At 41.4% G+C, this 14,794-nt stretch overlaps 1 long non-coding RNA gene across 2 annotated transcripts in view; it reads left to right on the plus strand.

The window, feature by feature from the left end:
- LOC107322900 (uncharacterized) overlaps positions 1-13,528 on the plus strand; it is a 58,078-nt gene extending 44,550 nt beyond the window's left edge. For both annotated transcript variants that reach the window (XR_014935941.1, XR_014935942.1), the window contains 3 exons: positions 7,684-7,744; positions 11,690-11,816; positions 12,329-13,528. This is a non-coding gene — a long non-coding RNA (uncharacterized LOC107322900). The remainder of the gene's footprint in view (positions 1-7,683; positions 7,745-11,689; positions 11,817-12,328) is intronic.
- The last annotated feature ends 1,266 nt before the right edge of the window (positions 13,529-14,794 follow it).

A 14,794-nucleotide genomic window follows, 5' to 3' on the forward strand; every position in this document is an offset into this window, starting at 1 on the left:
TGCCACAGAGTGGAATCACTCTAGAATGAGAAGCTTAAGCTGCTGTGTTCCCTCACAGCTGATAGGGCTCCTAGAGATCAGCCACAGCTCCTCACTATTCACATACCTGTAGCTCTTTAGGGCTGATTTTTACTTACCATCTCCCTGTTTACCCACGATGCCACTTGTGGAGAAATCAGACATTTGGAAAAGTGTAATCTAAGTAGCAACAGTTACTCCATAACCTGAAGTGATTTTTTTGATGTATCTGCATCTTTTTTCAGTTTCCCCCTCTGTCTCAGTCGTGTTATCTCAGAGCATTTGCAAATCAGTTGAAAGCATCATCCCATATCTGATACGAACAACAGTTTTCCTTCTCGCCCATCCCCATCCATGCCTCCACTTCCTCCTGAAAAATCTGCCTGAGGAACCTGGGTGAATAGCCAGCCTTGCTGGATGCTTTGGAGGGCGATAGAGTTTAATTGTGCCAAAGCATTAGGGAAAGCAAGTAGTTATTTAAGCTGAAGGTCCTGATTAGGAAATGCCTTCATGCATGAAGGTGTATGTCAGTCCCACCTGCACACACAAAGAGTTCAGAGCAGTTAGATGCAAGATTGCAGCTGATCTCAACATCTGCAGAGATGAAAGGAGATGCAGCATCCAAACCATGCTAGGCTTTATTCAGAGAGATCCAAACTGGGAATTTGGATTCCATTGCAACTAGAAACAAACTGGTAACCAGTTCAGCCTGCCAAGCAATGCAGCAATTAGTGAAAGTTCCCATAACGTCTCTGCTAGCTTCTGCCAGCAGCACAGTTTGCTCTGTGTTTAGTTTGCTGGGGTTTCCTTCTGGAAACTAAAATAACACCAGCTTGATGGAGTTTCCCTCCAGAGATTCAGCAAAAGTAAATTACATTCCTCTAACAAGTAATACTTTGAGTTGCAAGCACCAACTCCAGGTGTTTCAACTAGAAAATGCTTTAGGTGTCAGAGTGGAGGGAGACACAGAAGCAACCCTGGAAAGCCATCCTTTAATGCGCTGCTGTGCTGTTATGTAGGACATCCCCTTTCTCTTTACCTTGGCAAGGAATGGAAGCTCTGACTGGGTATCTCACAGTGGATCTCTGCATGATCCCACCAGATCCCTCTCACTCTGCTCTGCCATCCCCACCATTGAGCTTCTACAGCTCATTTGTTTGGAGCAGCTGGAATGCTCAGTTTTTCACTGATTACATTCCCAAATAACAGGACCATTTCACTTGAAGTATGCTGAAGTTAACCTCCATGTTTAACACATTCTATGTCCTTTGACTGCTCGGTCCACTGTTTGAATGACCATACTGAAATAATCTCTACACTTTTCAAGCACTGACATCCTTTGACATTCCATATAACGTGTGATTCTCATCTGTGCACCTATCATAGCCCTCTGTGTTCTCTCATCCTGCAGTTCTTGACTCAGTAAATTCTGAAGTCAGAGGCTGATTCTGGTTCCTGTGTCAGAGCCATGCAGGCTGAGCCAAAATAGCAAGTACCTCATTGCAGTTGGCCATGGGGGTTACCCTGACTGCAAACTTCCTAACAAAAAATGTCTGTTGTTTTGGGCAGGACATCAGGAAAGGAAAAAGAAATTTCTCCTTCTCATCCCACTCACTCCTATGAAGGGATTTGCTCTGTGTTTTTTTGACGTCCTGAAGGATTTAGTAATCTTTTTCTTTATTATCATTTTAGACTGAGAATTTCTCTTAATTCCTCTCTATTTGTTTCAACAGATTTCTTCCTGTTTACATAAATTAAGGATCGGGTCCCTGGTTTCCAGTCCAGCCAAGGAGGACTCGAGCACAAAGAGAGAGATTGTCCTCTCAGGGTTTCTAGCTGAGTAGAACCCAAAGTGCCAGAAATCCTGTGGGAAGGGCTGTTTTCAGGGAAATTCCACCCCACATTTTCCATACATGGCATATAAGTAATGTCACCCCGGATAACCGACTTTCTGAAATCCTCCTGCTTCACTCAGCCATTTTGGAAATGTATATGCATATATGTTCTTTATTTTTTTAAGTGCCTTGCTTAAAATGAAGCGATGACACCATTGTTTTATTTCTCATTCCCTCTGAGAGTGTAGAAGGTCTGCATTTACCTGGAGAGTGCTGTCCTTAGCTGGTGTAAGAGTGCTGCTGAACCCCATTGTAGTTGTGCCATGTGGTGTAGGTAGGGCCAAGTGAGATATTGGGGCTTACAGGGCACCCTCTGAAGTCGAAGCTCTGACACAGCAGAGGAGCAGGAAGCTGGAGGTTTCATTTCTGAGTACATCCTCACTGCAAACTCTGAGCAATCAGTGATAATTCTGATCAGATGAATTCCTCGTCTCCTATCAGGAAGAAAGGCAACGTATGGCGGTACTTTAATTTCATTTCAATTTGCTTTAGCAGAGATTTATAATTATTATAAGGAACAATTTTATAATGTAATTCTGTGTTGTCAGAGTAGGTTAGCTTTATGACCTGCTTTAAAAAATAAATGCAGCTTTAATTAAAACAAAACCAAGGAGAGAAGTACGGTCTTGTACCAACATGTTGCTGTCAGCGCCCTGCTAACTGTCTGCACTGAACTGTAAGCCTCTGCTCCGAGATACCAGTGCCAGAAACAGAGCTCGTGGCACATTTAAAGGTACCGGTGGCTTATTTTTAATTTCTAACTCAACTTTGTGTTGCTGGAGGTTTTCTAATAACAATTATGATGACTGTCAGAAATCAGACAGTAATGAATAGCAGCCCTTAGTAGGCTGTCAGGTTGTACAGAAGCGTAGCTGCGTGCATTAATAAACTCACTCCCTTTTTGCTTAACAGCAGTGCATTTCCATTACCTGAAATAGAGTCACTTTTGGTTTAGCCTGGTACAAGATCAGAATCAGACTCATTAAATTTAGCCTTCAAGCTGCCGTCTTTCATGAGGTAAGATGATTTTGCTTCTACATAATGGATGTCACAGAGCTCATCTTCAGTACATGCTCACACGACTCGTAATTTTCTGTATTTGCATTACCTGACATGTGAGACAATATTAATGCTATATCACACTGAAGTCTCTTTGACATCAGCAAACAGAACCACCATGCAAACCAGAAGCTTTCTAGTATGCATGCACCACGCATAGCCCCATTTTTGCCTCACTGTCTCCTTCACAAGGTCAGTGATATTAAGCTGACATCTTTAACCATTCCAGTATCACTTTGTCAGAATTCTTCACATCTTAGTGTCCATCATACATCAGTATCTGAGGAGCTGTTGCACAGCTGGCACTGCATAGCTTGGTTAGGTCAAAACACAATATTTTGGGCAGTAAAATCTGGCTCTCTGGATGTGAATGGAGATTTTGGTTTTGATGCTGTCAGCTTCAATATTAATAATCCTACTGTTTTCCTTCTCATTAACTTGGGAATAAGAGAGCTGTCTAGTCCTCTAACTACATTTTGAGGTAAGCACTCATTTTTTTGATGAATTTTACTCTGACTTGTTAAAATGCTTCAGAAAGTTCATCCTTTCCTATTAGATGGTGAACAAAAATGAATGATACAATTAATTCTGAATTACTAGTAAATGATATATGCTCAGCAGTCAGCATTTTCTATGTGAAGATCCAGATGTAGAAACAAAACAGTGAGGGGCAGATTGCATCCATTCTGTCCAACCCTTCTCTGTGGTATGTTCACCTGGACACTGAGATCCATATAGGAGTCCATTATCATTGAGTTTCCCAGTGGGGGAACACAAGAAAGGAGTCTGCAGTAGCTGTCGATATTGAAGAATCAAAGCCATGTATGATAATGGAAAGCCAAAAATTTGAGGGATGAATTATAGAAAACAGATTCTCTTCTCTGGTATATAATTTTCCCAAATCCTTCTATAGAACAGGTAGTGAAATAGGGAAAAATAGTAATAAATAAGTAAATAAAGAGCTAACAGTTTAGGATTTAATTCCCTGGTAGCTATCTTAGGAATAAAACTGTACTTTCAGAAAAGACATATTTTCAAATAAGCTTGTCTAGTCTGGCATTAATACAAGCAACATATTATAATAGCTCCTTTAAAATCAATATACTGAAACTGAACTTTTTTCTTCTAAGATGGATGCCAATAGAATTTTCTTGGTCTTGGTGTGACGTGGCCAGCACTCACTTCTGTGCCAGATCAGAGTTTAATATGAAGAGACTCATGTCCTAAATGTTCTGCTCCATTAGAGAGGTGATAGATCACTCCTTCTAAATATCTTAACATAATTCTAGTCTGGCCAAGACATCCCCTGGCTGAATATCCTAAGAATCTTTTCAGAATACACATAGTAGATAATAAAATCTATTTCTCCCTGTTATTAGTGCATACCTGGTCACATTTAGAATAGTTTTCCTTTTTCAAAAGGCCAGATTTTGGAGAGAGCTCTGAGTAAAGTGTTTAACTCTCACATTCCTCGTGGCTTTGGACACCTCTTGGACAGGAGCCATCTATCTGTCCTGTGTTATCCTGTTGAGCGCTGATTCACAACTATATTTCAGGCACTATCATGCAGTAAATAGTAATGATCATTAGCAACTTTACATATCACCTGAGGCACTGAAACTAGTCAGGAGAGATACAAAGGTTAGTTCAAATAAATTCTGAAACATCTCTCAACTACTTTTTTGAATGCTATGTGTCTTCAATAGCTTGTAATGATGAAATCAGCACCCATCTGGGTTGGCTTTGCACTCCAGTTAGGGAGAAATCTTTTCTGCTGCATCTGACCCAAGAATGTGTCTGGTCTTCCTCCCTCTCGTCATTTTACTAAAATGTCAATATTATATATATAAAAAAAAACATTCTGTGATAGGAACTCATTGTCTGGAGTTAGGCTTGGCTCTGTAAGACTTGACAAATGTCTAAGCTGTAAGATACTAACCTTGATATTGTACTTGTATGGTAGTGTCAGCATGGGCCAGAGGGAGCATATGGTATGGATGTGTCAAGGATGAAGGGAAGCGTCCTGAAGCTGATGTTTGAGTAACAGCTTGGACACAGTTCCCCATTTAATATTATATTCCCCTTTCTCACTTATCTCATATAAATACATGTTTTCCTTTCACGTTCTTCCATGTTCTAATATAAGTGTACATAGGACCTTAGGGTAGCTATGGATGGACATTAATATAGCTGCATACTGTTTAGGTAGATAGTTGTTTTCTTGCTTGGCTCCTCTAGCAAAGTACTCAGTGGTGTTTCAGTGAGTTATCTTGGTCTCATCTGCTTCCCTGCAGACTGTCCTCAAATGTTGGAGCTTCCAGTGATGCTTTTCCTTTTGGGCCACAGAGTTGTCCTACTGGTACTGAGATCTGAGGGTAAAGAACAAAATGAGCTCAGTTATATTCTAGTCCTTATAGAAAAATCTGAGATGTATACATGAAAAAAGTATCTTTAGACCCTGTACTAGCAGTAGCATGAAGAAACATTTTGAAGCTCTGTCTTCATGTTGATTTAAGCTGGATTTGATTTTCTGTAAACATGCTCAAAAGTGGTAGTACTATTTTTAAGGGTCTTCCTCTCACTGCTGTGGTTTGGGAATGAACAGGTTTGGGAATGGTGTTGGGAGAAAGAGGAGTAAAAAGCCTTTTGGTGTCTTGTAAATATTCCTTCATTTTTCATGTCTTGGATTTTTTTGTTTAAGATGTAGCAATTGAAATGCCTACATTTCCAAATGTCAGCCAAATGAACTTCTCCCAGTTAAATGAAGTCACTGTAACAATCTCTTTGTGTTTGCAAAGCTATGAGGAAGAAAAGGAAGTATTTATAGTTGTGTTTAAATTTAAGTGAGAGTGATGTCTTCTGATTATTTCATTGGGTAAATTTAACATGAAGTATTGAAGAAATTCCTCCACAGAGCTCTGTGCCTCTGTATATAATGAAATACAAAGGAAAGCAGCAGCCAACACAAGAAGACTTTGTACTGCGTGAAAGACTTATCCTATATTAGCAAAGCAGACTACTAATATGAGATGATGGGACATTACTAATGCAGCAGAGTGTAGCTAATGCAAACAAAATACATTGGAATGCCTAGTTGAACTGAACGGAGAATTCGTTTGTCTAGAACTCAGATTCTGAAAATCAAAATAAATCCCCCAGAAATAAGGATAATTCAGTAAAAAGCTCGAGCCCATTAGTTGCACCAAAATGTGTGTGGGCATTGCTGGTACAGACAGATCCAGGGAGCCAGTTTGCATGCTGACTTCTGAAAGGAATTGGGTGCTTGGCTGTCCTTGGCGCTTTGGATAATCTCTTCTTGCATAAATAAGAAATGACAATAATTTGCATTGACAAAATTACTAAGTCTATGTGATTAGCAGTTAAGGCCATAAAACTGCATTTCAAGCCTTTGAGAGCATTGCTGTCATTGAATTCAGGGCTGCGTGTTCACAGCAAATTCACCCCCTGTAAACAGCTGGCTGTAATGTTCTCTTTAAAGTGCAGTGGTGATTTTTTTTTTTGCCTCCTTCCCCCTCCTCCTCTTCTCAGCCCTTAATGACGATATTGTCTGCTGTAAATGGATAGGTTTGTGCAAATTAGAGAACCCTATCCCTAGTTTCAGCTGAGAGTAATATCTCCCACAGCAAAGGGTCTGCATAGACTTTGATGCATTTCACTCGAAAGACCATCTAATAAATTGAATACTTGTGTACTCTCCCGCAACCTCGAGGGCTGTGTGCTTCAGTGGGAGCTGCTTTGCAGCCAGTAGCAACTAGTCGCAATTTGTTATTAAAACTGCAGCTCCCCACTGCTTGCTGCTGCTGACTACCGTGAGGTTGGAGTCTGCTCAAGAAATGCAGAGAAAGCAGAAACTGAGAATATTCCCAAGCTCACCTTTTAATGAAGGCATATGGCATTCAGGATATTGTTATTCATGTAGTAATTGGCAGCGGCCTACACGTATTTATGGTACCGCTCATCATGCTTGGAAAATTTTGGAATTGCTCCATTTTTATGGGCCATAAAAGCAAACTTAAAGTATATAGCGAATACAAAGAAGCATGAATAAGTCCTCATAATTACACCCTAATATTTATGTACGCACACAGAGCCATCAGGCAAGGAGACATTTTTTTTCGTAGCTATTAATGAAGTAGAGAGCAAACTGCATCTATGTTGTGTTAAGTCCGAATTAGTGATTGTGAGTTTTTAATGTGAAGGGAAAAATCAAATGTATGGTCCTGAGACCTTTCCTGGGTATTCTTGGCTGTGTGTGAACTGGAAAGAAACATGATGAACCGGAGTATCCTCAGTCAGCTGCCAAGCTTGATTCAAACAGTTGAATTTAAGCTGGGACTCCACAAAAAGAACCAGATCAGGGAGTCAGGACATCTTCATACAGGCTTTTTTTTTTTCTCTATGGAGAACTTTGAAAATCCTTTTTTTTCCCTCTTTTTCTCCTTTTTTTTATTGAATGGAGAACCTGCAGTTTTCTCTGTCTAGTGATCCTCTCAGAGCGATGTGGGTGTGTGATTTATGTTATTACTGAATAAAGTTTCTGTTTTAATCTGTAATTGTGGAATTAAACTTCTGCTTCTGTAGCTATAGAGTTACCCATATTGATATTCTAATTTTGTTTTATATTAATGAAACATATATATATATATATATATATATATATATATATATATTTTTATTTTTTTTTTTCCAGTAGGTTGATTTAAGCTGGAAATAAGAGCATTTATGCCCGAGTAAGGATTTCACATGGAAAGGTAAGAGACAATTGTGATTTAAGGCCACAGATTTCAATTTCTTCTATTGAGAGGTTTCATTGGTTTGAGACTTGCTGAAAGTAAAGGACAGTGCTGAGAGGAGGATATACAAATAAATGTCATATGCCAATACTGGAACCTGCATCTGTGAGAACTGACAAGATCTAGAACTGAAATAAGAAAGTACATTTCTTTGTGATCCAAATTCACCAAAACTCACACGATTTTTTTTTAAATTTTATTTTATTTTTTCATGCAGACATTTTGGATGCTTCTCAGTTGTACGAGGGGTGCTCAGCTGGGCTCACATCAGTTCCCACATTCTGTATGTGGGAGCTGAAGACCTAAATACTGGTTTTGATAATGATCTGCAGATGCTGACCTTGTAATTCTCATATTCGGTGTTTAAAAATGAGTATCTGAGACTCATCTCCTTCTTTCCCCCAACCAGAAATTGCAGCATTCCTGTTCTGTCTTAATATTCGAAATACAGTGCTTGCAAAGACCACCCCAGTGAGGCAGGATTTTGTACTTCTCTATTGGAGTCTTTCTCATTCCAATTTGACAGCTGGTGTTGCAGGTAGGATTCTTTGGCTCACAGCATCTGGGCTGAGAAATGTTTTTTCTCCTTGGAGTCTCAGGCACTTCAGAATAATCCTTCAGAAACCATTTATCAGACTGAACACTGAAATGTTTGGTAAAATTTACAGCAAACCACCCTCTTTTTTAACCCACATGGTTGCCCCAGCCTCACAGCAGAGCAGTTGTTAGCAAATTGGTTAATTGCCAGCACTTTGCTGATGTTTGCTATTCCGAGCCAGGGCTAGTCAACTCCATTCCTACTGATATGGAAATGACCTTAAACCCTTCTTTGGAATTAAAATGGGATTTGTTCTGAAGTTTACAAATTTCTCAGGCAATTATATTTTTTTTCCTTGTAACTGACTCTCAGCATTTGTGCTGCTGCTTTCTGCTGGCTGAAGGAGGAAGAGGAGAGTTGTATTGGTTAAATACTGGCTGGCAGAGCCAGATGTGCTTCAGCCCCTGGCTCTGTCACAAATCCCAGTTGTGGAACAAGGCAAGTTCTTTCATCTCCCCAGGAGAACAGAGTGATGGTGCTTCACTTCTTGATTTTTAAGACGCATTCATTTAGATTGGAAGGGTTGTGGGTTTTTTTGAGAAAGATTGCTTCTGTAGGATTAGATTGAACCTAAACTTATTGGCATCAAGAAAGCACAGGCTGACAAGATAATATTCAGAAAGGTGGGTAATGGATGTGATAGGGAGATATCAAGCGAAAGGGTGCTCTTGCAACACTTCTGTCCCTAGAATGAAACCAGAAACTTCAAAAATCTTGTGAAACCACTTGTTCACCAGAGCTTATTACTTGAACTTTTTTGGACCAGTGGTATTTCAATTGTTTGGGTAAAGCTGGAGCGATATCAAAACTTTTGGGTGCAGAGTGGAGACCTCCAAACTGTCTGAGGTTTCTCTACCATTGACATAACCATGGTCTGTGGCTTTCAACAATAACATTTGTGCTGATTTTAGCAATTCAAATCCAGATGCAGCAACTGTGCCTGGCAAGACAGATGAGCCGCAGACCGCTTCTATCTATCTGAATGTGGAATCTCTTTTGGTAACCAGTTTTCTGCCAGCACACACACCAAATTCTCATACAGCTTCCCTGGTGTGCTGGAGCACAGTCAGAACTATGAAAGTCTGCATGGATATAAACAAGCTTTTCTTTCAAGTACCTTACTTGCATATCTGGCTGATATGAATGATTGCAACGTGCAGCTGAGTGTGCTTTTGCAGGTTTTATGGCACTCATTTTCTACAAGGAAGGAGCGTCTGACTTGAAAATGGAAAGTGCAACAAGGAAAAGGATCGTCTTCCAAAGCTGTATGTAGGAAAGCATTTCATAGAGTGATGGCAAATGTGATATTTTGGAGGTATACAAGTATGTAGGCTCACACTGGGGAGCCTTGGACTACTCTGAGGTGAGGTGCCCCCTGCATCTGCAAGGACTTTGTGCTGACCAATGTCAGCCTCTAATACCCATCGAAGGCCTCATCCTCCCATGGTCTAAGGGTCAGCAATTGGCAGCAGGGCTGTTTGGGCGGGCAGAAGGTAAATCTCATTGGCATATCAGTGACTGCCTACAGTCCTGGGATGTGAGAGGATATTGAGGGCTGCCGGGGAAAGTAAAGCAATAATAGACTTAACTGAAGTTTTGATTCAACTTTATGAACAGGAGAGAGGCAATTCACATTGCTAACCCAGAAGCAGTGTTCACACTGGGGACTTGAAGGGAAATATTCAATTAGAAGTATCACTTCACAAGGGAAAATTCTACCTGGAGTGAGAAATGAAATGTGAAAATTCAGTGGGAGCTGGATTCTCTTTGGGGAGGCTCAGTGGAGAGTTTGTTTTGGTAGCCAAGCTCCTAATGGAAAGATAACTTCATCCTTAAATCTCAAGTGATTTCTGCCAATTCATAACAATTTACACCTACAGGGCATCAGCAAATTAAGTCCAACTACATCACTGTCATGCAGCAAAGTATTGAGTACACTGAAGCATGGAAAGACTGGCTTACAGAATGACATATGTTAAGGAAAAGAAATAAAATTCAAGAGTTCCAACTCCCAGTTGCCTGCTGTAATCACTGTATCTTGTTTTTTAATCCTCTTCCACTGCTGGAAATAAATGAATTATTTAGGTACTGCATGACCATTTTTCTCTCTCCTTTTTAGCATTTTATGCCTCGGCTTTAATTCATTCTCAGTATTTTTTCCATTTTAGTTTCTAGCAATAACATTATTAAATTTCATGTCTGCTTCCGTTTTTATTTCCATCTTTCACCAAAAAGACATAAAGTGAAATGAATCCAAATGAGAGAGCTTTTCTCTTCAAACCGCTCTCAGTATCATCGTTTCCTTAATTAAGTAATTGAAGCTCTCCCAACACACACAACGTCATTCAATCTACTGCGGTCTCTCGTATTTGCTGGCACTTAAGATTTGTTCCTATAGGGGACTATTTTTCCAGTCCATCAGTCTCTTCTGCATCTTCCTTCTAACATGCATCTTTCTTCTAATAACCTCTAAGGCCTGGTCCTCCTGCTACCCCATGGCATACGTGCAGCATAGCTTTCAAACAAGGGAGCAACATAAATACAAGAATACTTCAGTGTTATTCATAAGGCTGTCTGTCCTAAGACTCACGTGGGACCAAACTTGATAGATCTGACTTCCTTTCTTGCATTTCTGGCTGAGAAGTCATCTTGCTTGCCTTATTTTCATGTTTGTGCCCTTAGTTTCTTTGAGGTGAGGGATTTTACATTATTAATCACCAGTTTCCTCCCCTGATCTCTTAGACCGTTCAGACCTCTCTTGTCACCTCTTTGCTGAGTACTCGCTGTCCTCACTGGATTTTGGAATGACATATTTCTGTGCTGAGAATCCTGCCCAGGAGAGTTTCCAGACCAGAAGTACATTTCCAAAGGATAAACAACACATAACCAATGCAAAAAGTTGGCAAATTCCTCTCCTCGTGACAAAATCTAATTGTAGGCCCCAGTACGTTAGATAGATCCTCAATGCATCCAGTATGATGTAGCACTGGCTGTAGCTGTCTGGATGTTCAGAACAACATTTTTTTTTTCTGTTGAATGTTTCTCAGTGGAAGATTGTTTCACTATATTTTTTAGGAAAAGTGGTTCTATCATTCTAGATTGGAGCCAGGGAGGATTGAGGAGCAGCTCCTCTATGCTCCTCCTCCTCCTCTGGGGATATGGAATCAATTCTCCCTCTCCTTCCACTCATATCCTTGTGATGCCAAATCTGGTAAGGGATGAAGGAGTTAATTTCAGCAACTTACATTTTCCCTGTGAATTTAGAAAGATTAAAGAGAGGAGATCCTATTGCAAATGTGTTTCAGGTTTGGCTGGAGGTGTAAAGAAGCCCAGGAGAAGGCAGTGAATGGGACCATACTGCGGATATGACAACAGTGGAGCTAAGCAATGGCTGCTGCTGATTTTGGGCTTTGGCCACACACAGAATTAGAGGTAATTGCACAGATGCAAGAGAAGGAAATAAAAGGAATGAACTGAAATGTGAGCTTTGAGAAGAAATGCAGGTAAGAGTTGCATTTATACTGAAGAACTGCAGAAGCACTAAACAGGCTCCCATATGCTTAAAAACTTAACTCACACCAAATGGAACAACATAACTTTTCAGACTCCTTAATCTCAGGTCCTGATTGTGAAAATGAGAAGGCCTGATGTACACACTCTTTCTTTTTTATTTGTGAGTTTCTCTCTCTGCTTCTCACTGAAGTCTTCACTCTCTTGAATAGAGCAAACTCCAGCTTTATGTCTGAATCATTCCCATCCCACAGTTTCCATCAAATTACAGTTGTGACGATGTGATAGTAAGGAGATGATCCAGATCCACCAGAAAGAACTAATTCCAAACAGAATTATTTAGTGCGTGTGTTTGGGTGATATTAGCAAGAATTCATTCTGGTCTTCCCTTGCCAACAGTTTCTCAGCATGGACCTGTGTGACGTCTTTTGCAGACTGAGCATCTGTAAACCCAACCTGTGACAGTTCGGCTCATTGTGCATCTGGTGAATGAGAGACCTCCCGCCTTAAAGCCACTAAAGCAGAGGAATTTCACCATCGATCTGGAGAAGCACTTGAGAGAATGGGAGTAACAGGGCAATAAAGATTGCAATATATCATCAGACTCAGCTGCTGGCCCGTATAGATCAGAGCTGCATTAAGATCATTACAGCCTGCCTGAAGTGATATAAAGAGCAAGCCAGCTCTGAGGAGGGAAAGGGGAAGAGCTGCTGATAAAGAAACAAAACCAAACTGAAGAGGAAAGAGAAAAATCAACCCCACAATTTCTTTTTTGCCAGTCCAGACAAATGCCTTGAATTTCCACTTTTCTGGAAGCTGCTGTTGGTGAAACACATGCACAGGTTAAAGCAAATTGTTAGGGCCCCACTCCCCTAAGGAGCATCCATTTCCTCAAATGAATGAATTACACAAAAAGAAAGGAGGAAACAGGCAGAAAATAGGGAAGAAACAAAAATGAAGAATCTATTTCCTCTGTGACTCGACATACCAGCAAGATGCTTCAGCTTGAAGCTCAGGGGTAGTGCTGCTCACCAGGCTGGGAGCTGGGGTTGTGCTTTCCAGTCCCATTTGCTCTGCTCAGCCCACTGACAAGTGTCCCATGCCGGCCTGACCCCATAGCTCTGCCTTGCCATGTGGGCTGTGCCGGGAGCCTGCCCAGCTGCACCTGGAGCACACAGCTGGATCTGGTGATGGGCCCAGATGCTCTGCCAGAGAAAGCTGTGCTCTGAGCTGAAAAATGCAAGTGCAGGAGTAAATCCCAACAGGCTACATCTGCCTATGCTTACTGCAGTGGAATTGGAACCATTTCTACCAGCTGATGATTGGTCCTGCAGGTATTCAGCTTTCAGGGTGCATGTTTGTCCCATGGGCATTTTCTGCTTTCCATGTCCCTGCAGATCACCTGAACTCTCTGAGGCTGTAAAGGCGTCAAACTCAGAGCAAGAGTGACTGTAAAAAGCCAGTCACACTTGGGACTTTTTGTCACTGCAGATAAAGATAAGAACAAATTCCCTCTTCTGGCCCCACCTCATTAATTGCCTGGAAGGAAATGTGCTTTATTTGTCACCTTCGTACAGAAGAGATAACAGTGATTTCACACTTTGTGAAGAATTAAAAATCTTCCATTCATAGAGGAGGAATGTGAGACTTCTACTCCTTTGTCCTCATGCTCCCCCAAAATGTTTAATTTCCTGTGGGTTTGCCTGTAGGACTACAATACCTCCAACAAACTGCCCACTTAAGTATATACTCACAGTGCATTGAGCCAGGTGTGCTAAGCCATTGAAACACATTTTTTATCAGCAGGTGAGGGCTTCTAGTCAAACTGGAGAAACCTTAATCCTCCCAAACAGAGCGAAACCTCCCTGCAGATAAAAGACTTGTCTGGCTCGTTCCAGAGGGAGTTGGTGACATGGCTGCGCTCTCACCTCCTTCTCCCTTAGGAAAATATGGCCCTGCGGGAAGAGTGGAGAGGGAAGATCAAAGGGAGTTGCAATCTAGCTGCCTGCTTCCAGCAACAGAAAGGCTAACCCGTCATTATGATGAGCAGCCTATTAGAGGTGAACTGCAAGTGGAAGGGATGCATGCTTGGGATCACTGGCAGACAGGGGAATTGGGGCAACGCAACTGCGTAGGAGAGATTTGGGCTTGGGAGGGGACCTTGTTTCTTCCCACTCCTTTGGCAAGGTAAAGCCCAGGTGTGTCCCTGGGAATCCCTAGCATTTTAACTCATTTAGGAGTATTAATGAGTGGATGGTGGTTTTCACCTGCACAGCTCGTAGTTAATTCTGGGCTGGATTTCCTGCTGCACCGTGCCTCTACAAAACCTCTCATTCTCAATTTCGTCCCTGCCCCAGAGAACAAAAAGCAAATGTCCTCTTTGAGGAGGCTGTCTTGGGAGGAGGGCAAAAGGGTGAACTTCCTCGAAGGTGTAAAGCAGGGCTAGGAAAGTGAAATGATTCTGCAGAAAGTGAGTGCAGCAGTGCTGGAGTGGGAGCAGGCTGGGCAAGTTCTGCACTTTCTCCTCTGACTAAGTGCTGGCTGCCGTGGGATGAGGTCCAGCTAATTATCTGCTTGCATGAGTTGTGGAGGTTGGGTAAATAGTCTTAGTGAGACATTGAAGGGTGTTGGTAAAAGCATATTTTTCAGCTGGCTTTTTGAGATAAGCTAAATGGAGATTATCTGCTCAACAGCTCACCCGCATGAACTCACAGCATTAGCTTCACAGTATCCACTTTACCCATTCTCTCGCTATAGTCATCAGCTTACATCTTTCCAGCACAGATTTGTATTCTTAGACTCAAAGATCAGGCACGGGGAGCCAAAGATGAGCTGTGGAGCAATCAAAGCTTAATTAATTAGTGAACCTGCAGACTGTTGGTGTGGAGAAGGCTGTATGG

Source organism: Coturnix japonica, chromosome 19 (assembly GCF_054131305.1).
Source record: "Coturnix japonica strain WE chromosome 19, WE-NBRP24, whole genome shotgun sequence".
NCBI classification, from domain to species: Eukaryota; Metazoa; Chordata; class Aves; order Galliformes; family Phasianidae; genus Coturnix; species Coturnix japonica.